Source organism: Melanotaenia boesemani, chromosome 15 (genome assembly GCF_017639745.1).
Source record: "Melanotaenia boesemani isolate fMelBoe1 chromosome 15, fMelBoe1.pri, whole genome shotgun sequence".
In the NCBI taxonomy this organism is placed as follows: Eukaryota; Metazoa; Chordata; class Actinopteri; order Atheriniformes; family Melanotaeniidae; genus Melanotaenia; species Melanotaenia boesemani.
Window position 1 is genome coordinate 23,118,175 of NC_055696.1, and position 23,726 is coordinate 23,141,900.

The following is a 23,726-nucleotide window of genomic DNA, read 5'->3' on the forward strand; positions in this document are numbered from 1 at the left end:
AAGAAAAACCTCCACATGCATCTTCTCTTTGGGGAAATTAGATGAAAAAGTGCCTTTCAATTACATAACGCTACGTCTGCAAAGTTTGACAGAAGTGCCTTGCAGAATAAAGACAAATGAACAGATCTGTTAACATAAAATCCTTTAAGAACTGCTCATTTTGTGATTCAACCTTCCACTTTAAGTATTTCTCATTTTTCAAACTGAAATTAAATGTATTATCTGTAGCAAGGACGACTCATTCTTATGTGAGTACGACTGAGCACATCATGGCCTTTTGTTGTGCAGAGAATTACTTAGACATAAGCTCAATGGGCATAAACTGCCAGGTAGACTATATTATTGAACTTATGGGCCAGACATAAGGCTAGTCCATTAATGCTCCATCTGAAACTCATTCTCATTGGGTTATCTTTGAGAAATATTTTCAATAATAACAAGGAGGAACATTTCTAAAGTGAGGGTGGGATTGATGGATGAGGTCAGTTCACATTGAGAATGAAAGATATGGCAGATAATATGCCATTATATAAGTGTCTGTAGTCTGCACTTCTTATGTAAGCTGTGAGACAAGTCACCTCTTTTTGAAAGGGTAAAATGTTGTGTTAGAAGAAGCACTTCTTTCTGAAACTCCAATCGAAGCCAAGATTGCTTGATAAAGATTATTTCTCACATATTTGATTATGTATTTATCACAAACAAGTGCTAACAGCAGAAAGATTAAATGGCACAAAAACATATGAAACCGTTTTTTTTTCTTTATTTTTTTAGGAAACTGTGATCTGAGCCACAATTTTGAGGTGGATTGAATTAATTTTCTAACCGGATTTACAGCATCGATCAAATGGGATTTTAAAGTGTATTTAGGATCACTCACAATGCAACACATTGACAGCTTCAGATCTATAACGACATTTCAAATAATCAATGCTGCTACTAGAAGAGTGCTGTGAAGGATAGGAGGAGAACAAAAGTCTGCAAAGAGGGAGGAGTCTTATTTAAAGACAAACATGGAATAAGCTTCTGTTTTACCACCAAAGCTACAACGTTACTGCTGCATACATACAATAACTTAACTTGCACATAACAAAGCAGACAGTCAGCCCAAAAAGTCAGATTTGTATCCAACTTGTATGGAGTGAGAACATGACCTAAAGAAATAAAGCACTGACAATATAGCTTGTTACTAACCTAAAACTCCCGGATACTCTAATCCTGCCTACCTACCTGCATTTGAAAACAGTGGCGTAAAAACAAATATACAGTCCCATCCGTTTACATGTCTTCATTATCATGAACTCTTCTCTTTTCAAAGCTTTTCATTAAATAAAAACTTAACGGATGAACATAAAAATATGTGGATACAAGGAGTTCTTAAACACCGTATACAATATATACAAATCTTTCGTTCAGCATTAAACAATTCATAAACTGTAAAATGTATGTGGAGTCTGTTGACATCATTTAGTAGGGTTGATTAAACTCATTTTCTAAGGTTTAACTGAGTTTGTTGAATGAATTTTACATTACAAAAATAACACCATTTAGTCCAATTAACACTTTTATATAAAGTCAGCCCAAAAGCATCAAAAGATATCAACCTAATGTAATAGTGTTATTTAAACCAAATTATAATATAACACAATTTAATACATGTACTAATATAACATACTAGCAGCGCTAGCATATATGTTATATTTATGCTAGCACTGCTAGCATAAATATATGCTAGCAGTACTTGATGTAATGGTGTTTTTTGTACAGATAAATTTTTGTACAGATAAATTAGTTAACCTTTCACAGGGGAATCATGGGATGCACGCAGTAAAGAAGATATATGAACACACATGGAAGCCAACCTAACATGTAGCATACCAAAAATAAAGCAAAGTAAGCTAAAAGACTGTACCAATGATTGCCACCAAAATGAAACACAAGTCAAATCCCAAGCATGTGTAACAAAAAAGAAAAGACAGCGTGTGTTTGCATTAGAGCTTCTGCTAATTTCTCCACTTCAAGAAAATCACGCAAATCAGGTGTCAGATAACACCAGAGACTGTTGATTTTAAAGATGGCTGCCCCATCATTGTGGAACATGAAAGTGGCAGGCAAGCAGTCAAAGACTAGCAGTAAAAGAAAGAAAGCCTGAACAATGTCATAAAGTATCTCAATTCTTAAGTTATTTCAACATGATTTCATCAAAAATATTAAAAAATGTAAAAAACTTTTACAGATATTACATGATTAAATTATGTACATCTTTAAATCAGAACATATTTAATATGGAAAGTATGTGAGACCTTAGAAAATGTTACTTTTAAGTGTTTCAGGTGTTCAAGCTTATAAACGATATGACCAAAAAACGTTATGACTCCAGCATAAATACTGATCAAAGCTGACAGATCAGGGAACGTGAACCTTTTCAGATATGAGTATGCATGCATGCATATGAGAAAATGTGTGTAAATATGTGTTGTCTGAGTTGGTGTGTGAGAGCGGTAATGTTGCTGTAATGTCACATGCCTGCAGGGTGAGATTCACTGCCTGTTCTGATTAATGAAAACGCTTCCCTCCTGACAGCACAAACTGGCCGAGAGCCCCAGGATATTAACATTATCCTCACCATACATATATCTGTCTGCCCATCTAGGCAGCCATATGACACTTTTTACCCTCACACTTCTCAGAACATTTTTTCTTCTTATCAGAAGCACCTGGGTCGTGCTATCTGTCCACACAGTGGGAAGGTTCATTTCTCTTCAGGCCAAGATAGTGTAGGGTCATCTCTGAATGTATGTGTGTGTGAGGGGATTGCAGTCTGTTTTGTTTTTAATCAAGGTCAAATGTGAAGGGCACATCAGTGTTTCTTTTCCTCATTAGCAGACAGTGCCTGCGCTTGCCAGGACCCTGTTAAAAGATACACGTCCTCACAATTTATTGCTGCCTCCTGAGCTACTTTCTCATTGTCTTCTTTATCGCATGTCTCTTGGAGAGATGAAACTGCCGCTTATGGCTCTAGTCAGACCCATACAGTGATGTCCAATTATGCCGCCAAAGAACATTTGGGGCACTCCGAATCCCACCGGCCCCTCAAATCCTGCAATCATATGCTAGGCCACACCCCTGACCTTATCTGTGGCTAGTCCCGTCAATTCTCTCAATCGCTGTCCGCAGCAGATTAAAAGAAAAAATGTCTAAATTGTTCAGGAACCTGTCCCGTCACGCAACATGAGGATGAAACAGGACAGATGACGGCACCCCAGGTTCAAATTAGCATGCTGTGGGGTTAAAGGACTGCTGTCATGACCTGTCACACACTGTTCTGAAATCATGGCTCCAGGGGGGCCTGATCGTTCCCATTCTGCCCCTCAGCACTTGCCAAATCTGAGCGAAAAGAAGGTCTCAAGAAGTTTATTAGGCACTGGCAATTACCCATGAGGCCCTTGGGGGCCCATATTAAGTGGGTGCACTTTGACCCTTTCTTTAAACCCCTTCAACAAAGCCATAGTAATCCCCACCACTGGGCCTGGATAGTATTCTTTAATCAAAGCACAGGCACAAAGTAGCACCCACAAGGTAGAACATGAGGAGCCTTAGTGAATATATTTGAAATGTAGATATCCTGTTAGCTACAAAAACCCAGCAAATACACATACAGACACTATGTTTTCAGGACATCCTCAGTTGTCAGATTATGAGGCTAAAATAATCTAAAATGAATGCAACAATAGATACAGCACCATAAAGGCCAACCAAAAACAGCAACTAAGAATTTATTACTAACAGTACTTTGTAGAAACTGATCAAACTCTCAAGTCTTGGTTTTCAGGGAAAAAAAACTTCAGTTTGTTTATTTCTTTTCTATTTACAGTTATTTATGCTACTATTTACCTGCTATCCTCACAAAACCAACTCCAACTTAGCTGGTTTTTGGCATCACTATGGGTCATAAATGTCTTCTTGGTTTTAATCTAGTCATAGAGGAGCATTATTTTTGCTCTTTTCAGAAAGATAAATAACTTTCTTATCACTTGTTGATCTTTGGCTGCTCCTGCATGGACATTACCGTCATTTTCAGCTATCTAATTGGTGGAAATTTAGATAAGGAAGTGGCTTCATCAAAATGTCTTGGTCTAAAGAGAGGTCTCACAGCAACATAGTAGTCATAGCTATCTTTTATTATCATTATTATTATTATTATTATTAAAACATGTTGATAAATAGTGATGTTATCATGGATTACTCATTTTGGATTTACTATAGTCTCTGAATAAACACTACATTTAGGATTGTAAACCTCCTGGATGGGATACAAATGCCTGGAAATCTTCCACAGACAACCTAAAGGGTAAGCTATCGATCACAATTTACTCCACAGAGTTACACACTACTGTTCCTGAGAAATGTAAGTGATGACACTCAGGAAGACCAGCAATATAGCAAATTTTAATGGTTAAATAGAATAATGACCTTATGGTAAAACAACATACAGAAAAAAATGCATCAACTACTGATCTATAAACTCATTTGTCCTTTTCCAAAAAGTCTGCAACACCATAAAAAGTCATATTGCCTAGTATCTGAGCATTAATGGGACATAAAAAAAACACCTTTGGGTGTAGCTCAAGCTCAATTTAATTATCAGACTTTATCGTTGTTGTTAATTTACCAAGGGCAGCATGTGTGTGTGTGTGTGTGAGGGAGACAGCAAAAAAAAAAAAAAAAAAAAATCCCCTAAGAATAAATATTCAGATGGCAGAGAAAGAGAATGATGGATAGTCCCTTGGCTAGCCGAGCAAAGAGGCGGGTGGGGGGACGGGGGAATCAAGTAAAGCCTCCTCAGGTTCACGCTCTGTTGTGGGGGTTTGAGCTGGGCATCTGTCAGTTCGTCATCTGACATCTTCTGCTAACACGAAGCAATCTGCTTTAGTGTGAAAACACACACACACAAGGGCACGCTAATGTTTTAGCTCTTTTGCCCGGCTACAAGCATCTTTATCACACCTGCTTAGACATCGTCTGTGTTGTTTTTACAGGTGAAACCTGTTCCCAGTGGCAATATCTGCCCAGGCTCTTGGGCCCAACAGGGGCCCCCCATCAGAAGCCACCTTCCATCAGCCACTCTCATTATCCAGAGTGGACCCCCTCTGATCCCTATCAACCATTACACCCAGATGAAACAGCCCACACAGGATATTGTGTGTGTGTGTGTTTTCAAGAATGATTGGGAGAATCTCTGAAGTGTGTGGAGCCTATAAGGGAGGCGGAGGTCTCACAGTTGGAGACAGATGTCCGCTAAGCCCCCCCATTCCCCCAATCCAATACAAACACACACACTCTTGCAGATATGCAATACAGCACAACACTGTCTGCATTCAGTATGACGAGCTCGGTGCAATATGTAGGCAGACTGTAATCCCCCTGCAGTGCATCAACACACACACACACACACAGGCTGGAGGAGCTCTTAACATTTCTTTATCGCAACATTTTTTCTTTTTAACTTTTTATTCTTTGCCCTGAGAGTATTTTATGGCCTTGACTAAATGAGATAACATGGTTTGGCTTTCAGGAAACGCTCGTACGGCCAACCGCAAAATTGAGCCGGTGCTAAAGTTAAATGAATGGGAATCACAGCGAGAGGGCATTTCAATTACTCCTTCTTCAAAGCCCAGAAGGGTCACCTTCTCAGCTGCTGCCTGCCCTTACAAGCACACACTCAAACACACACACACACACACATAACCTGTTCATCAATGTCCGCTGCAGTTTTTTCCTCCCCCTTCAAATTTATTCCCTCTGTCTTCTTATGTCCCCTTAGCATGTCCCCTGGCAGAACCATTTAGGCCACCGTTGCTGCTGCTTCGTCTTGTCAGGCTGAGTCCATTTAGCAGCTAAAACTGTCCCATTCCTACCCAATCCCCCGATCCCCAGCACAGTCGTTTGGAGCCCTTCCTCCATGCTGCCACCGAACCAGGACTGAAAAGCAGCTGGTCCCACAAACAATGCTGACAAGAGAAATATATGAAATACATGAAAAATGTTTACAATGCAAAGCTGCCAAAAATAGACCTAAAAGACTAAGCTGAGTGATCTATTTGTTTTTCTTTTATCTGCTATTAGTGGTGTGCTTTAAAGTAAACTTGCTACTTATCTGTGTTAAGTTCAGCACTAACCTTACAGGAAGCCTATTAATCAACAATTCATGTGGAAATTCAACTTTGATTACATGCAGAAAACCTTAAACTTTAGTTTTTACTGGAGTAAGTTGTACATTTTTTAACATTTATCAAGAGAGGCTGAAGATTTTTGAGTTGCATACTTGTTGCTGATTGTTTTCTATAAATCAGATATATGAAACTATTTATTATCTCCATGAAAAGGGGATCTGATGCATTTTTTTTCTTTTACTTTGATATTATTATAGTTCAGAAGTATGATAAAGTGACTGCTACAGGTTTTTGGATAATTCACCGGCCACTTCATTAGTTCCACTTTGATGGCACTGGGTTGGACCCACTTTTACCTTCAGAACTGTTTTAATTCTTGGTGTCATAGATTCAACAAGCTGTTGGAAACCTTCCTCAGAGGTTTTGCTCCATATTGACATGACAGCATCACACAGTTGTTGCAGGTTTGTCGGCTGCATCCATGATGAGAATCTCCCGTTCCACCACATCTCAAAGCTGCTCTACTGGACTGAGATCTGGTGACTGTGGAGGTCATTAAAGTCCAGTGAACTCATTGTCATTTTCAAGAAAGCAGTTGGAGATGATCTGAGCTTTGTGACATGGTGCATTATCCTGCTGGAAGTAGCATCAGAAGATGCTACACTGTGGTCATAAAGGGATGGACATGGTCAGCAACAATACTCAGGTAGACTGTGGTGGTTAAACCAGGCCATGTTGGTACAAACGGGCCATAAAAGGGCAAATAAAACATCCCCACACCATTGCACCATTGCCACCATCCTAAACTGCTGGTACAAGGCAGTGTGGATCCATGCTTTCCTACCATCTGTAGATGGTGGAGATGTGGAGCTGAAATGGAGATTCATCAGACCAGTCAATGATTTTTTTATCTTCTATTCCCCAGCTAGGTGAGTCTTAAACCATTCTCTGTAAACACTAGAGATGGTTTATTCATTCATTCAGTTTCTGTATTGGTATACCCTAGACAGGTCACCAGTCTATCGTAGGGCCCCAGAGACGGTTGTGTGTGGAAAACCCAGTAGATCACTTTTCTGAAATACTCAACAACCATATCACGTTCATAGTCCATTAAATCCCCTTTGTTCCTCATTCTGATGCTTAATTTGAACTTTAGCAAGTCATTTTCACCATGTCTACATGACCGAATGCACTGCGTTGCTGCCATGTGATTGGCTGATTAGATTTTTATGTTAAAAAGAAATTGAACATATGAAACATGGTCATGTCTCTTCCAGATATACTTCCAACAAAGGAAGTGCTGATCACTTAGAGGGGTCATATTAACAATGTTTTGTTTTCTTTTATTATTAGAATTTGGACATTTCAGCTGATTTAAATTAATGAGCATTTATTAATTTGTCACTTTAACCTTTTAAACTAATTTCCTGCATAACCTTGGGAATACACACTCCTCTTGATAGAAGAGTTCTAATAAAAAAGTAAATGAAATACAAGAACTGGAAAGTGTAAAAACTTATATGTCCATGGTACAAATCAATATTATGTGAAAGCCTCGGCATTCCTCACAACAAACCTTTATAAAACCAGTTTTTAGCTGCTGGGTTCATATAACACTGAAAATAAATCTACAAGTCAATGTGATTCATCACAAGCAGATTACAAACCTTTTATTATATCATCAGACCAGCCTTTAAAAAAAAACTAATATTCAGTTTAATATTCTTGTCATGCTCTGACTTTGTTTATAACGCTATGAAATCTTTATCTTTGTTGCTACATGTAAAATACCGCCCCAAATTGAATTAAGTCATAAATTTTGAGAAACCATGTGTCAGACACCGAGCTCTCGGTGCTGCAGAGAGAAAAAAAAATGAATCCATTTGTCAAGGTGCAATGTTTCATGGCTTTTTAAACACTCATAAATGCCAGGGCCTTGCCCCTCCACACTGTCTTGTCTTATACAGAGAATAGGAAAGGGAGGGGTAAGGATAGATTGGGGGTGGTTGGGGGTAATGCTTGGCAGTGGTGGCGTCTGGAGTCAATATGACTGTGGGCTCCACATGCATCAGTGGGACTGCACAGGAGGCAGCCACTGGATAGAAAGCTGGGGGTTTGTGTGTTTTATATGTGTGTGTGCATCTGTGTGAGTTATAATGAAGCACATGGCCCATGAGCACAAACAAGCAAAGACAATGAGGATGATCAAACCAGCTTGGAGGTATGCTAAAAGCACAGAGTGGTGAAAACAAGCTTATGTTTGCTAGTGCTCTGGAGATGACTGTGCGCCATGCTGCAGTCATTTAAAGCCATTTTCACACATTGGAGTTAAACCTTGAGATTTTTTATTTTACTTAGAGGAGCTTTGTGTGGAAATGCAAATGTCTAAACCACTCTGACTGCATAATCTGCTCAGTCCCCGCCTGCCACTTACCTTGCAGAAATACTCTATGATGTCTGATCGAGCCCTTGTGTTAGTAATGGGAGTGAATATGAGTCCTGATGACCTTTGTATCATGTATATATGGGGTGTCCAAAGTTTGTCCTTGAGGCCTTGAGTTCTGCAGCTTCCTTCTGTAGCAATCCTGAATCAGATTAATGGGTCAACATACTTATGACAACAAGCTGCTGAGGGGAGTCATTTGACTTGAATCAAGTGTGTTAGAGCAGAGAAACATCTAAAACCGGGGTGTCAAACTTAAATACACAGCGGGCCAAAATGAAATAATTGGAACAAGTTGAGGGCCAGCCTGGTTTAATTTTTAATAAAAACTTTTTTAAAATGACCTTATTGCACACATTGAACCTGGAACTAACAAAGCCTATTAGTTATTGCCTATAAAGCAACATTAATCATTAAATAGATGAAAAAAAAATCCGTTCAAGTCTGTTGCATTTATGTGTTATGGCTCTATATGCATTTTTCTTTTTTGGCCTTGGAGGGCTGGAGCTGGACACACCTGAGGCAAAAGGTAAAAAAATCAGAAGGATACAAACATTCAATGGCAAAGAAGGGAAGGCTCTAGTGGTGAGTTTGGAGCTTATTTTGGTTAAGGCTGGCACAAAAATTGTTAAAATTAAAAAAAAAGAGAGAGTAGGACTGAAACATACTCTTTTTTGTCTAATTTCCTACACACTTGACACAAGGACCCTCAAACACGTAATCTAACAGTGCATTTCCAGAACATCTTGGACACAGAAAAGTATCCAGCTGTGACAAAAGGTAAATCTTAAATCTGAGGACCTGAAGGATACTAGTGTGGAGCTTCGGATATAAGCTGAAATAGAAAACTTCTGCTGCAGCTTGCTTTTCTACCCAAGTAAATGCGGCCTCTGTGCTTGTGGGATGCTCGGCCAAATGGGGGATTAAAAATGCTTAAAGTCATTTAGCATGACTACATTCAAAGCTATTGTTGAAAACACAAGCTGTATATAAAACATGGACAGAGAGGGCTATAAAATATGGCCACTGCAATTGTTTTTGTAGCAGCTTGTAAATCAAGTTATCTCTTCCCTAAAGCATGCTGCTCTTTCTCAGAGAGTTGGCTCAAAAAGGGATTTACATTTACAGAATGCACATCATGCATTATTGAAGAATGTTTCACCCTTACATGGCTGAGACTAAAGGTAGAGAAATGTTTGCTGAAGTTCATGAAGTTCTGGATGATCTAACATCTTATGGCAACCACACGAGTCAACTCCTTGCTTGTCATTTGACAGAATTAAGTTTAAAGGCCCTTCTGTGTTAACTTGACTTTAGAACTGCAGGCCATCAGTCTTTGATGGATCTTGGATTGTTGTTTCTGAAAGTCACAGATAACAGTTCATGTAGGAAGCCCTTTATCCAACATGAGAAAGGTATGGAGGAAGGGTCTTCTGATGTTATCAGACATACGGGTTGAACACAGCATAAATAAAGCTTTATGTGTCCATCCAACACCCTGACCTCCACAGTATAAAGAGGGATTTATGTTTGAGGGTCTATAGTAGATGAAACTACAGTATAAATGAGGGAAGCAAGGAGAGCAATACTGATTCCCATGTCAAAAAAAATTATTTGTCCAATTGCTGACACTATTTGTTTTGTTGTTCTTCCCATTAATGCTAAGGAAACAAATATCATTATGTACATATTATGATGTACTATTATTGCACAAATACAATATCATTACATGTATATATATATATATATATATATACATATATATATATATATATATGTATATATATCTCTCTCTATATGTATCTATATCTATTTATCTATCTATCTATCTATATATATATATATATATATATATATATATTCACCACTGATCCTCAGCACTGGAACGCCGCAGGGTTGTGTTCTCAGCCCTGCCCTATTCCCCCTCTTAACACAGGACTGCTCTGCCATCCAACCCACCAACATGGTTGTGAAGTTTGCGGACAATACCACAGTGATGTTATATCCAACAATCATGGGACCCACTACAAAGAGGTCCAGAGTGTCACAAAATGGCGTTCCAAGAACAATCTGGTTTTTAACATCATCAAGACAAAGGAGGTCCTAGTAGATTCCAGGAGGTCCAGGAAGACTGTGCACACTCCTCTCTGCATGCATGGAGAGGCAGTGGAGTGTGTGGACAGCATTAACTTCCTGGGCATCCACATTTCCTCTAACCTCTCCTGGACTGTGAACACTTGGCACCTGGTGAAGGAGGCCCGACAACGACTCTTCTTCCTTGTGAAGGTGAAGCAGACCGCATGCGCAGATAATGAGATATCTCCTTGCTCCGGATGTTGATGGTACAGTAGTGCAATATTGTGTAAAAGCTGTGCATTTTGGTGCTAAAGCTGTTCACAAGCCAGGACTGCCTGGACCAGCACCACAACACAGCTGGTCATGGACACCTTTATTGTTGTTGTGTTTGGTGCATGTTCATCACACTGACGTCATATCCTCTAGTGGTGCGGTTGCGCTGTCCTCACAGTACCACAGACAGTGGAGGTCTCAAACCTACCCACCTTGGTACCTGGTTTCAGACGTTCGGTTTCATAGAGGTTAATCCCTGGTTTGTGCTTAAGACTCCTCAAAATTTTGTTATGCTTGCATAAAAACAATCAAGATCTTGAATCTTAATAATAATAATAATAATAATAATAATGGATTAGATTTATATAGCGCTTTTCAAGGCACCCAAAGCGCTTTACATTGTGTGAATCCATTATTCATCCACTCCTCACTCATACCTGGTGATGGTAAGCTACGTGTGTAGCCACAGCTGCCCTGGGACAGACTGACGGAAACGTGGCTGCCAGTCTGCGCCTACGGCCTCTCCGACCATCACCGAAACCATCTTGAATCTTACTGGTATGGGTGATATTTTTGTTACACACTTTGGGTCCCTTAGTACCAACGTGGCCTGCAGGTTTAACCACCACAGTCTACCTGAGTCTTGTTGCTGACCATGTCCATTCCTTTATGACCACAGTGTAGCATCTTCTGATGGCTTCTTCCAGCAGGATAATGCACCATGTCACAAAGGTCAGATCATCTCCAACTGCTTTCTTGAAAATTACAATGAGTTTACTGGACTCCAGTGGTCTCCACAGTCACCAGATCTCAGTCCAGTAGAGCAGCTTTGGGATGTGATGGAACGGGAGATTCTCATCATGGATGCAGCCGACAAACCTGCAGCAACTGTGTGATGCTGTCATGTCAATATGGAGCAAAACCTTTGAGGAATGTTTCCAACACCTTGTTGAATCATTGACACCAATAATTAGGCAGTTCTGAAGGAACAAGGGGTCCAACCTGGGACAAGGTGTACCTAATACAGTATCTTTGCATCCCTGACATGAATTAATGGTGACTAGCTCGAGCTTACAATAAGGCATAATTAAAGGACAAATCAGTCAAAGATAAAAAATTGAGAGACTTTTATGATCTGCTTAAGCCAATCAGAAATGTTTTTTTTTATGTTTTTATTTATTTCTGATCAGAGAGAACATCAGCTTTAAGCAACAAGCCAAATACTTGGGTATAAACACACAAAACCAGTCAAAGAATCATATTTATGTGTCTAAAGAGCTAATGCCCTGACTAACCTTCCATCTCTCCTGCTGGATCTGACTCTCTCTCTATCACACCCTCATCACACCGGGACATGCTAATACACACATGCAGAACAAGCCTGAGATCTATTTGATTGAAATAGCCATATTTCAAATCACGAGGGGGGCTGTATTAAAATACTCCTTGGCAGGCAAAATCTTTTCCCATTCACACCCACTTCCAACCACCCCCTTGCTTAATCCAACCTCAACTCCAAAAAAAAACCAAGACTTTAAAAAACTGCTTCAAGTTTGCGCACAAGCATGAATACAGCCAGTCTGCTGTAAACACAAACACTGGTTTAAGGGTAATCCTTTCAATCATAGGGCATGGGGAGCGAGGGGTGAGGGGGGTGTTCACCTATGTGTGCCTCAGCCGCAGGTTTTCATCCCAGCTCTGAGTTTGTGCCACTGCTCTGACTGTGCTCACCCACCCAGCAAGCTTGAGGTTAATCCACCGCAAACCTCCCCTGGCATGCCTTATTGTCATGTGTGAGTGAGCTTGTGTGTGTCCCAGTAAATTTTTCTGCACATTTTTTTTTTCTATCTAAATATTTAACTCGTATGGAGGTACACAAATCCCCTAACCCCTGAAAACTTGCAGACAAAACTGAGAGTACAGACTAAACTGCAGTTCAGTGGGAATTAAGCCAACACTGCATCTCCGTGGCTCATAGCACAGACTGGTAGGAAGAGAGACATCTTTCAAACCCATGTGGCCACCGCCAGGATCCCCGCTTGCCCTTTGTGCAAAGCGATGATTTGTTTCTCGTGTAAGGCAGCTGTTCTGAGACTGACCCTGACTTCTAACCTCTTACCTGCAGCGAGGAGCAAGAAAAACATTTTCCCAGCATGGATCGATGATATCACATTATCAAAAAGCTGTAGTTAAGATTTATTTCCCCTTCTTTAGTCTCTTAATGTGAATTGATGACATACAGCCCAGGCTTGTGACCTCCGAAGGGAAAAAGTGACGTTAGAAGGGACTACAGTCAAGGTGAATGGATGTCAGATCTATCAGCTAAATGATGCAGCCTATTTACTGGTTTATGGATTCAATCCAAAAATGTTTCTTTGATGATAAAATAAGAGGGACAAAGATTACTTTAGGATTGATTGTCGTAACTTCTATGATGAAGATGCAATGAATTCGCCCTGAGCTTTCTCTGAAATTGAAAGTGGCTTGCAGCCCATTGGGGTGTACGTGGACGCGCATCCCAATAGACTCTGTGTTACGATCACAAAATATGACCACTATGATGAAAACGACACAAATAAAGACATGCCTTGTCTGCTCCTATTACTTCAAGATATTCATGAAATATTTAAATTACCTGACATTATTTTATTCAGCCTGAGTCGCTTTCCGCTCCTCATAAAGCTGAATAAATTATCAACCAATGTTGCTCGCTGTTTGCGTGTGACTGACAAGCTTGGTAAAATAAAAATGTCCTTGTGACAAAGAAAGTCTATTAAGGGAGGAAAAAAAGTGCATAAAAAAGGCAGAGCAACAACATTTTAATGGAGGTCATTTGGTTAAAAACAAGCTGGTGGAGATTTTCTGAATCAAGAAATTGATAAGTTTATGTGTAATAGTGTGGCAAACACAGTTTTAGCAAGAACATTGATAGCATTTTTTAACAAGAAGTAAAATAAAGGTAATATATGCATGGCATTTCTAGGAAGAGCTAAACAACAACCACCCTCCTCCCCTCCGTCTGCCAGCCCTCCCGTCAATAACACCCACCATGGGACCCCGAGGTCTCCCCACAACAATACTATTACAGAGGTGGCTGAAGCTTCTGTGTGTGGTCAGCTAATAAAGCAATTGTCTGGCCCTGAAAAGAGGATTACTTTAATCTAGTAATGGCTGATGTCGTGCAGCCTATAGCAGCAGGATAAGAGGGTCACTGAGAATTGCTGAGAAGCCCATTGTAAGGCAACTAAGGTTTAACCCCCCCCTCTACTCCAACTCGCCTGCCCAGCACTGCCCTCAGCTGACCCTCCAGCCACATCGGGGCTACTGTAGTTCACCCATCTGGAAAAGCAGAACCACTCTTTAACTCGACCTCGAGGGGAAGAGGACGGACAGAGTAGCCAGTAAACAATGGGCACCCACACCCCACACCCATTAATTACTGACCGCTGCACTGGGACGGTGGCAATGAGCACCTTTTAGAATTTCACTACAACAATGAGACAATTGAAGGGAAATTTTAGCAGGGTGATTTATGCAGGGTTGCAGAACAATAGCACTATCTCCAAAAAGAGAAACCCAGTCTCTTCTTTCACTGCAACAGCATCAAAGAGCCTTTAAATGCAAAGTCTTGTCCAAGTCTTGAGCCACTCCTCATTTCTGTATGCTGTCAAAAAAACCAGGAAATGGCCGTCGTAAAAGCTGTTGGGATCTTATGAACCATGGTATAAGGAATGTTGCCATGGTAACACAGAATTGTGCAGGAAACTGCCTTGAAAAGTTTGTTGTAAGTAAACTAATAATGTGAGCTGATAATGAATGGAGAAAATGATCTACATCCTTTAATAAATCAATGTGTGCTGCTGTTACAGGTAAACAAACACAGGTGTGTGAAAGTAACCTAATGTGTTTATTCTGATGGAAATGAATCTCAAATTACAGTACTGTACAACAAAAAATTCAGTCATCCTTCATTTACTTGTGTTTTATAAGGAAACTAGGATGTTCTACACAGTCTGAACCCTCGTTTTGTTCTTCACTTTTTGTCCTTCACTTGTCCAGTTTCCTCAAATGTTTAAGCACCCCATGCAGAGAAAGCCCAACTTTTCAGCTAACAATTCTTTGGGAATCACTTTGTTGCTACAAAAATAACATTTTCTTCAAAACTATGTTAGCTTTGACATTTTCATAGATTTAACTCAGAAAAAGGGAACTTAATTTGTTCCCATTTTTTTTTGTTAATAACAAAAGGCCAAAAAATACCAGTTGTTTATATGTCAACATAACAGGGTGTCTTTTTTGTGCTTGGATGATTTATAGGTCAGTGATAAGTGGCTTATCAACCAAAACACATTCCTCTGGAAGGTCAACTAAAAGAATTGGACTGAAAATGAGTGAAAAAGCAGCCAATATATAAAAAAAAAACTTTGAAAGACCTTTAGAAACCCTGGAGAAATGTTGCTCAAAACCTCTTTAGAAGATTGCAATAAAATCTGACTGCTTGGAAGAAAAACAGGATGTGTGCAGGACTGTGATTATCAATTATTTTGTATCACTCCAGCTGAATTTCCTTGATTATATTTTACACTTGACGAATGTAAGTTTTAACTTTTTTTCTGGATTTCTATTCTAAAGTCAAAGGTTCTTGTACACTTGCTTTTAAATATTAAAAATTTGAACATGAATATGTCTGAAATATATACTCATTTTTCAAGAAAATTCACAGTCAGCTGTGCTGGTTTTACATAAGAATTGCAGCTAGCCTAAATATAAAGCATGACATTAAAATGTTCTGTTTTCTATCTGTGTACAACCTCTTATCTGCCATGCTAGGGGAACAAAATCCCAACAGAGAAAATCCTCTCTTCTCTTCATTAACTGTCTATCACAGTCTTATGTTCACTTCACGCAGTTATAGAAGTAATATAAAGTAAGTTATAATCATAATTAAATAATTAAACCAGAAAAACATCCCTGTTTTTCTACAGTCCGCTGCCTAACTTATATTTTGTGCTCTCATAGCGATGCCATCCAGGTTCACACCGTCTTGTCTTTTTTGGTAGACTAATAGGAGTTCTACTTTTGGCTCTTTCTGGCTGCCTTTCCTGGCTTGCTGTGGGGACCTGAGAAGTGAAAACGGCAAACTGTCATTAGCACATCAGCATCTTTCCCTCAGAGACAAGCCGTCCCGTCTGAGTCGGCTCGCATCAGCTGTTGCAGTCTGCTATACGACTGGTTTTGGCTGAAGCTCGGCTGACGCAGCAGTTGTATAAAATACCTGAACGTGCCATCAGAGACGGGGCAGATGGTCAGGCCATGCATCCTGCACACACTTTCTGCCTTGTTAGCGCGGCACGTCTGATCATACAACCGCACTGAACAGGCAGGAGGCGGTGAAGTGACTGAGTGAGAGAAGAGCAACATTTCCAATTTTCCACCCCGTCAACAAAGTCCAAAAAAACAGATGGATCTTGGAGCAGAAATCCATTTAGCTCCACTTGAATGACTTAAGCTCCTGTTCGCTGACCTTTTCTAACTCAAAAGGTGGGAGCACGTCTTAAGGAGAAATGAATCTTGTGCAAATAGACACGAGTAGAAATCAATAAGCATTTTCCACAGCTGTTTGCCTCAGGCCTTCCCATTTACAGACAGGTTAAATATGCCTAAATCTTACTCTGACATACCTCTTTTACTACAAAGAGCTGCTCAGTGGTACAGCTTCAACCATGCCAAATGCCATGAGGTGAACACTTCTGTTGATTAAAAGTTACAAAGGTTAACTTTAAATCAGACGCTGCTGCTGGAAAAGTCTGTTTATAAACCAGGAACCCGATAAACTGAGGCAGAAACCATGAGTCTAAATCTTCAAAGCAGTAGATCTTTAAAAATGTGCCTGCAGCAATTATATCAGGACAGATTGTTTTGAGCCAGTTGTTCAAACACAGCTGATTTTTTTCTTAGAGAGTCTGCTATCATGCTATTCTTTTCAAAAGACTGTTTTTTTATGATTCTGAGGTTGTGCTGCTCAACACTGAACTTTTTCAAGAGCTGTTATAAAGAGTATCCATGGCAACAGAAAGCCGTTAACCAACTGATTGAACTATCCAAAACCAAATTAATGTGTGAAATAACACCAAATCCCAAACAAGATAGAGAGAAAAGAGGAGGAAACGTGAAACATTTCTCCCACTGTTTTGACTGGAAATGTGACTTTGTTAGCAAACAAAATGGACAAGCTTGAGGTGCTAACAAGGACACAGAAGGAATATGGAGAATGCAGTATTATGTGTTTCACTTCACAAGGAACACATCCTAAGCGTGTTTAAAAGCCTGATCAGAATAAAAAACGTTCCATAAAAACATACCAATTGAAAGATTCTGATCATGTTAATTTGGTTAAAAAAATGCATGCATTAAAACAAACATTTGAACATTTGGGTAGAAATTATCCTTACTATGCATGCCTTTAACGCCAGCTATAAATTATTCCCACACTTCAGGTTACAGATTGTGTTGCAGTTTTTCTTTTACTCATCAAAGTTAATTAACAAACAAACAATTGCCAGAGGCATACAAGGTGGGACCAAAGCAGAGATGATCACTATGTCATACAAATGCAATGCTTGAGATTTTAAAAGAACTTAAAATCATTAAGGGGGGAGAAACTTGGTTCAGGAAGACAATATGCAACAGTGTTTGTTTAGATCAGAAATCACTGTTTTTTCTTCTATTGTTAAATTGTTAATTCATTTTGCACATGTGAACATGGCTACAGTTTCTTATGAGTCTCTATATTGCTTTAAGACTGTACAAGCAGATTGATACAAAAAAACAAAGTTATCTAAAAGCTAAAGAAGACAGTCTTGCATTGCTCTTCAACTTGAAATATGATGTCACAGTTAGGATAAGATCTGCAGGTGGGACATCAAACTGTTATTGAGTTTTCGTCCAGAATATCTTTTAAAATTAAAAAAAAAAAAAAAAGTCTGATCTGATGCGAAGAATGCTGCAAAAGAGTGTTAAGTCAGAGACTTCTTCAAGACTGAAAGCTACAAAACAGCCATCACTATCAGGGAAAATATGAATTGTTTCAAATAAAAATATAATAATAAAAAAAACACTAATACGACATTATAATTCCCCCCATTGTGTATTTTTTTTCAAGTCATCTGCAGGGTGACACGACCAGGTGCTCTGACCCTGCCAACACAGCTAGGAGTCAAACCATGAAGCTGAAACACAGGTATTGTAGGATGCTCGTGTGTCTTAACACATTAAACAAGGTTGACATTAAGCTCAAGAAATCTATAATGTAAAACCTGATCTATGTCTGAGATGATGCTCCTGATAAGCACAGCAAACAGCTCTAAGCATACAAGAAAGCAACATAAGCCCTTGATTTAGATGCAGAGAGGGAACTGTGTCAATTAGCACAATGCCAATTTAACATTTAACACCAATGATTTGAAAGACATTTTCTGACATTCAAACATTTATTTTCAATCAAGACTTTGCTTGATTTCCAATGCATCTGAATTGGAAATATAATTACAAAGCTCTCTTAATAGAAACTGTCTGCACCATAAAATTTCTTTTCAGTTTAACTTCAGGACCATTAAGAGGATGGTAAATAACTGAGCTGCGTGCAAAGCAAAAGGATGACTCATCCAGTAGTAATTATAAAATGTCCATTAATAAAAATAAACGGGTGGGTTATAAAACAATTGAAGTGTGTTAAACCCGGACTTGGAATTTGTTGTCTGATGACTACACTGAGGCCCTCGAACGCCACAATACCACAATGCTGTCCTACATCTAAAGGACGCAGATCAGCGATAAAATGTCAAGCTTCTGTATACAAATGACCCACGGCTCCAACACACATAGCTGCCATTTAAACAGAGGGAGCTCATAAATAACCACAATCTGCGGCTCAATGAACACAATGATTTTTCCAATAACACCGTTCGCTGGTTCAGCGACCACATTGTGCTGCCAAAAGCCCACAACTGCTTGATTATTCTCAGTATGAAGATGCTCCATTTGGTGGTTTAATGTTCACTTGTGCACTTACCTTCCCACTGATAGTAGCAACCACAAACTGCTCCATGTGTTACTTTACTGTCCTATGAAAACACTCTGATTGCATTCGATTGATTTCTAAGAACTGCTTATTGATTGTGCTGGCCTTTCATTCCTGCTGCCTGTCACCAATGATGCCTAAAACTCCCCTGATGCATCCCAGCTCATCTTATAAGTGATGAATTGATGGATTTGTTTGAAGCCGCCACTCATACCAAACATTTTTAATGTTCCATTCAGTCTCCTGATGCTGCATCTCATTATAGCTATAGTTCTTTAATTTATTCTATTCTTTTGACTGATCTGTCACAGTATATGATATATATTCAGACAAACAGCAGCAAATTAAGCTCAACACAACTGAGGAGCTATAAATTATAGAAATACCCTGCAGTGCAGAGCCAAACTCTTTTTATCATTGTTAGAAAACCCCTTTAACATCAGCTAAGAGCGAGTGTTTAAGTGCAATAATAATGTTTTCAACCCTCATTCAGACCCACGACAAATAGTGCATAATAACAGTGCTGGCTTTTTAATGGGCTCTGGCAGGAAATCGATGGGAACATAACACCTGGGTGTTGCAGTTATGGTGGAAAGAAAAGGCACAGCTTCATTTTTCATCAGTTAGAAATGAACATTTTCCAACTGTAAAGGCCATAAGAACACAGAACTTTGTTCTGGATCTTGCTGCTTCTTCTTGACAAACCTAGCAGAACTTTTTTTGTCTGTGGGAAATCCAAGAACAAGTGTGTGATTGGTCAGAAAGGTTCAACAAGATTAAACTAAGTCGAGTGGATAGTTTTTAGGAACGGATGGTTGAGGTGGTGAGGAAGTACAAAAACCTATAAAACACTGCTGCATGCACAGTCCCTGCCATGGACAAAGTTTCTTGTTGAGTATGAAATAACCAAACCAAAACTAACCATTTCTTGTTCTTGCCACTTCGTGTAAAGATGCACTATACTTTCCAGCCCTAAAACTCTGCGTTCCTGACTCATTTGACGACACAGTGACATTAATTATGTGAATTTCTGTAGTGATCGCTGTCCAGCAGCGTCCTGAGGCTGAGGAACTGCACAATACAACTTTTGCTTCCGGGAAGCCACGTGATGTTTCAGACCACATACCAGTAACGGCGTATAAACACCCTGGCTGTTTTGAACATGCACTGACTGATTCAGTAAAGAAACGTGGAAGGACATTATCGGAAAAAGGAAAGGAAAAGCCCTAAACATTTGTATATTGTCTTTCTAGAAAAGCTCATGCAATTTCTACAGTTGTTGTGCTTGTCTTCATTATTCTTCTGCATTTTTGCTCCCTTCCTGATTCTCTCCTTCTTCTCTGGTTTGTTTCTTTCCCTGGTCGCATGTCATTCTGCTCAGCGCTGCCCCCGTAATTCCAAGTGTTATTGCTCCATCTTCTACGTCAAGCAACGGATAACTAAGCTCCCTGAAAATGGACCAAATTGCGTGCGTAACCAATGTAGAAGACAGACGAAACTGTCCGTCTTCTGCGTGAGGCAGACAAAGTTCTGTATTGCATTTAACATCTCACAAGAATGTTTTAAAACTAACAGCATTAACCTGCAGATACTGAGAGACAAGACTGAGCTTCCTGTGCGACAGTCAGCTCACCTCTGTGCAGCACTGAGCTGAAGCTGATAAATAACTGCAACTACGGCACTCATGTCTGATTAAACCTCAAACTCGAGGGACACTGGACTGAAGATCAAATGGATCCAACAGCTTATTGTCAAGTTCTGCTCAATGGCCCATTCGAGTCTGGTGTGTTGGAGCAGGGGAACTTGTAAAACCAGCAGGTATCGAGAACCAAGTTCAAGATTACTGGATTAAACACTTTAAAGCTGGATGTTAACGTGTGCAGGTTCAACAGTGTTCTTATTCAGAACTCATTGTTCTGAAAACAAAGATCAGGTTATTGGGGAATTCACAGCTCTTACTGTATAGGTAGCCAAACATCTGTTTCACTTCAAAATGAACCTACAGCTTCTTGGCTGCTCGTCTTCTCCTCCTCATCATCAGTAAGCTGGGAGATGCACCTGACAAGTTAGTCCTGAAATAACTCGCTACCTTCTGGATATCCTTTTAGTCGTCTTGCTATTGGCGGAAAACTTGAATTAAATTTGATCACCATTTTCCCCTGCAATGAGCACAGCACACACCACAACCTGTGTAAAGGCTGTTTTTTCTTTTTTTTTGTTTGTTTTTTGTTTTTTAACCACTGTAAAAACAGCATTAATCTCCAGATAAAAGAGACACACCCCCAACACACACACACCCATATACATTTCTCCCACAGGGTTATTGTTGCCTCGCTGAACTCAAACAGGGTGTCATTTGCATCTTGCAAGACCATGACTAATGACTCCCCATTAATTTCCCTCTTAATCAGCATTAAAAGACGCATCTTCACAATTCAAATATTCACATTCAGACCTGCATGACCAAAAAAGATAATCACCGGTCTTCAAATTTTCCATGTCTATTCAATATTTTGTAAATACAGAAATATGAATCAGCAGAAGAAGAATTTACCCAGAGACAAGTCAGCTAGCAGAGCCAATTAGCACAGGGTGGTGTGTGTGTGTGTGTGGCAGTGCTGTGATCAGCAGTACGGAGAGATAATGGTTGGAGATTGGACACAACAGTTGGAGTGAGGGGCCTTTTTTGTTCTCTGCAGCCCCTGTGGCCCTTGTGTCACACTGTCGTTAAAAAGGGGGAGGAGGTTAATGCTCTTCCTCACACCACCTGTTGTAACGCCTCTCTCTCCCTGATCAACCCCCACCCAAACACCCCCTCCTCGTCCTTCTGCTTTTGTCCCAAAGACCTTTATGATGCACACACACATATATACATATAAACACACACACATGCTGGTCACCGGTCACACTCGCCTTTCGTATATCTAATTAATTCATGGATATTCTCTGGAGAAGGGTTGGCCAGGCGTGCTCTGGGTCAGTGACCAGCAGACGGCCGGATCATGCAGAGGGGGTTAAGCCAGAGGCCCACGGCCTCACTCCAGCCATCTGATCCCCCCAACCACCCCTCTTTCGCCAGACCAAAAGTGACCACCAGTTCAGTCCTGGACAAGGCCAGGACCTGCAATCTCATTAGTGAAGCATGAACACACATCAGACTTTACTCAAGCAGTTTTCACACATGCAGAAATCTTAGTTTTTACTAGACACGTGGCAGAGAAGCTGCACGTGACACACGATAGCAGAAAGATTGTTGCATAGATTAGCCAGACAACTACCCGATAACTACAAAAAACCTCTCAGTTAGATCACATATGAATGCAGTGGTAAATTCCTTAAAGCCTTTCAAACATGTACCTGATTGTGATTGCTAACAGCTGTTGCTTCATCTTCTTCTTGCTCACCACATGTCTACAGTGCAGAAACATTTTGTGCATTTAGTTTAAATCAGTGCAGGTAAACACATCTGCCTTCCTCAGCATGCTGTAAATAAGACACAGCAGTTCATCCTGTGAGTTCTACCCCCGAGTATCGAAGAGGAAGTTTGGTGCCTAGGTCATTTCTCTATGAATTTGCATAATTTGAACACAATTATTACGAACTGGACTGATATGGATTTGATTTAACTGATTATAATGGGACACGGTGACCATTGAATTATAGCTGACGTGGACTGCATCTTTCAAAGGGCCTTGAAATGACTGAATGCTCCTGTTTATGTATCCTGATGCTGATGTAATATCATCACACCGGTGTAATAGTTTCAGTTCAATTATGATGTCCCATCTTGTTTGAATTCTTGCTTGTGTTGTTCTTACTCTTAAATGTAAGTCGCTTTGGATAAAAGCATCTGCTAAATGACAGTAGAATAGAATAGTAGAATAGTTTCCTTAGATAAGTATTATTTTTGTAATGAAATAGTATTACATGAACCCAATTATTACAACTACAAGTTGAATACTGTAAGGCTGGAAACTTAGAGCGGTGGTTCTCAAACTTTTTGAGCCACAACCCCTAAAATAACACGTTTTTGTTCGCTATCCAATATGCTGAAATTCTGCTTCTCTTGCTGAGATGATGCTAAATTCAAATTTTTAAACTAGCATCCGTAATAACTTTGTTTCCTCACATCCAATGATAAAAATACCAGATGTAAGGCTAAAAAAAAAATATCAAAATCTTCATATATAACAAGGATAAATTGGTTTTTGGTGTACTGTATTTTATGAATTGGTCTTTTTCTATTAACGCATTGATTTTGACAGACCTAATAAAAACTCCAAATTTATTTGATAAATGGAGGCTATATTTTTCTGTCACACTTATCTGGCAGCCCACTAAAATTATGCCCCGATAGTTCATAATCAATGGCATGAAAAACTTCTTTGATCATTTTATTAGGAATTATTGGTTTGATGACACAATACATAACCTAATACTAATGTAATAGCACCAACAGGTGAACATTTATTTATTTGTTTACAACAGATATGTACCTGTACCTTCATTAAATGTGAGATTCGTCAGTGGTTTCAAAGAATAAACTGAGTGAAGGATTTTCTTCTATATGAATTATATTTGCTTTCTCTCTGGATTTAACAGAGGAGAAGATCTGGTGAGTTGGCATTAGACGATCACACTCATTACAGTCTGGATAAATGTGAGCTCACCTGGTACCAAACAA

At 39.6% G+C, this 23,726-nt stretch overlaps 1 protein-coding gene across 4 annotated transcripts in view; it reads right to left on the minus strand.

The window, feature by feature from the left end:
• The window catches only part of robo3 (roundabout, axon guidance receptor, homolog 3 (Drosophila)), a 205,275-nt gene that overhangs the window by 62,162 nt on the left and 119,387 nt on the right, over positions 1 to 23,726 (minus strand). The gene's annotated exons all lie outside the window — the stretch shown is intronic.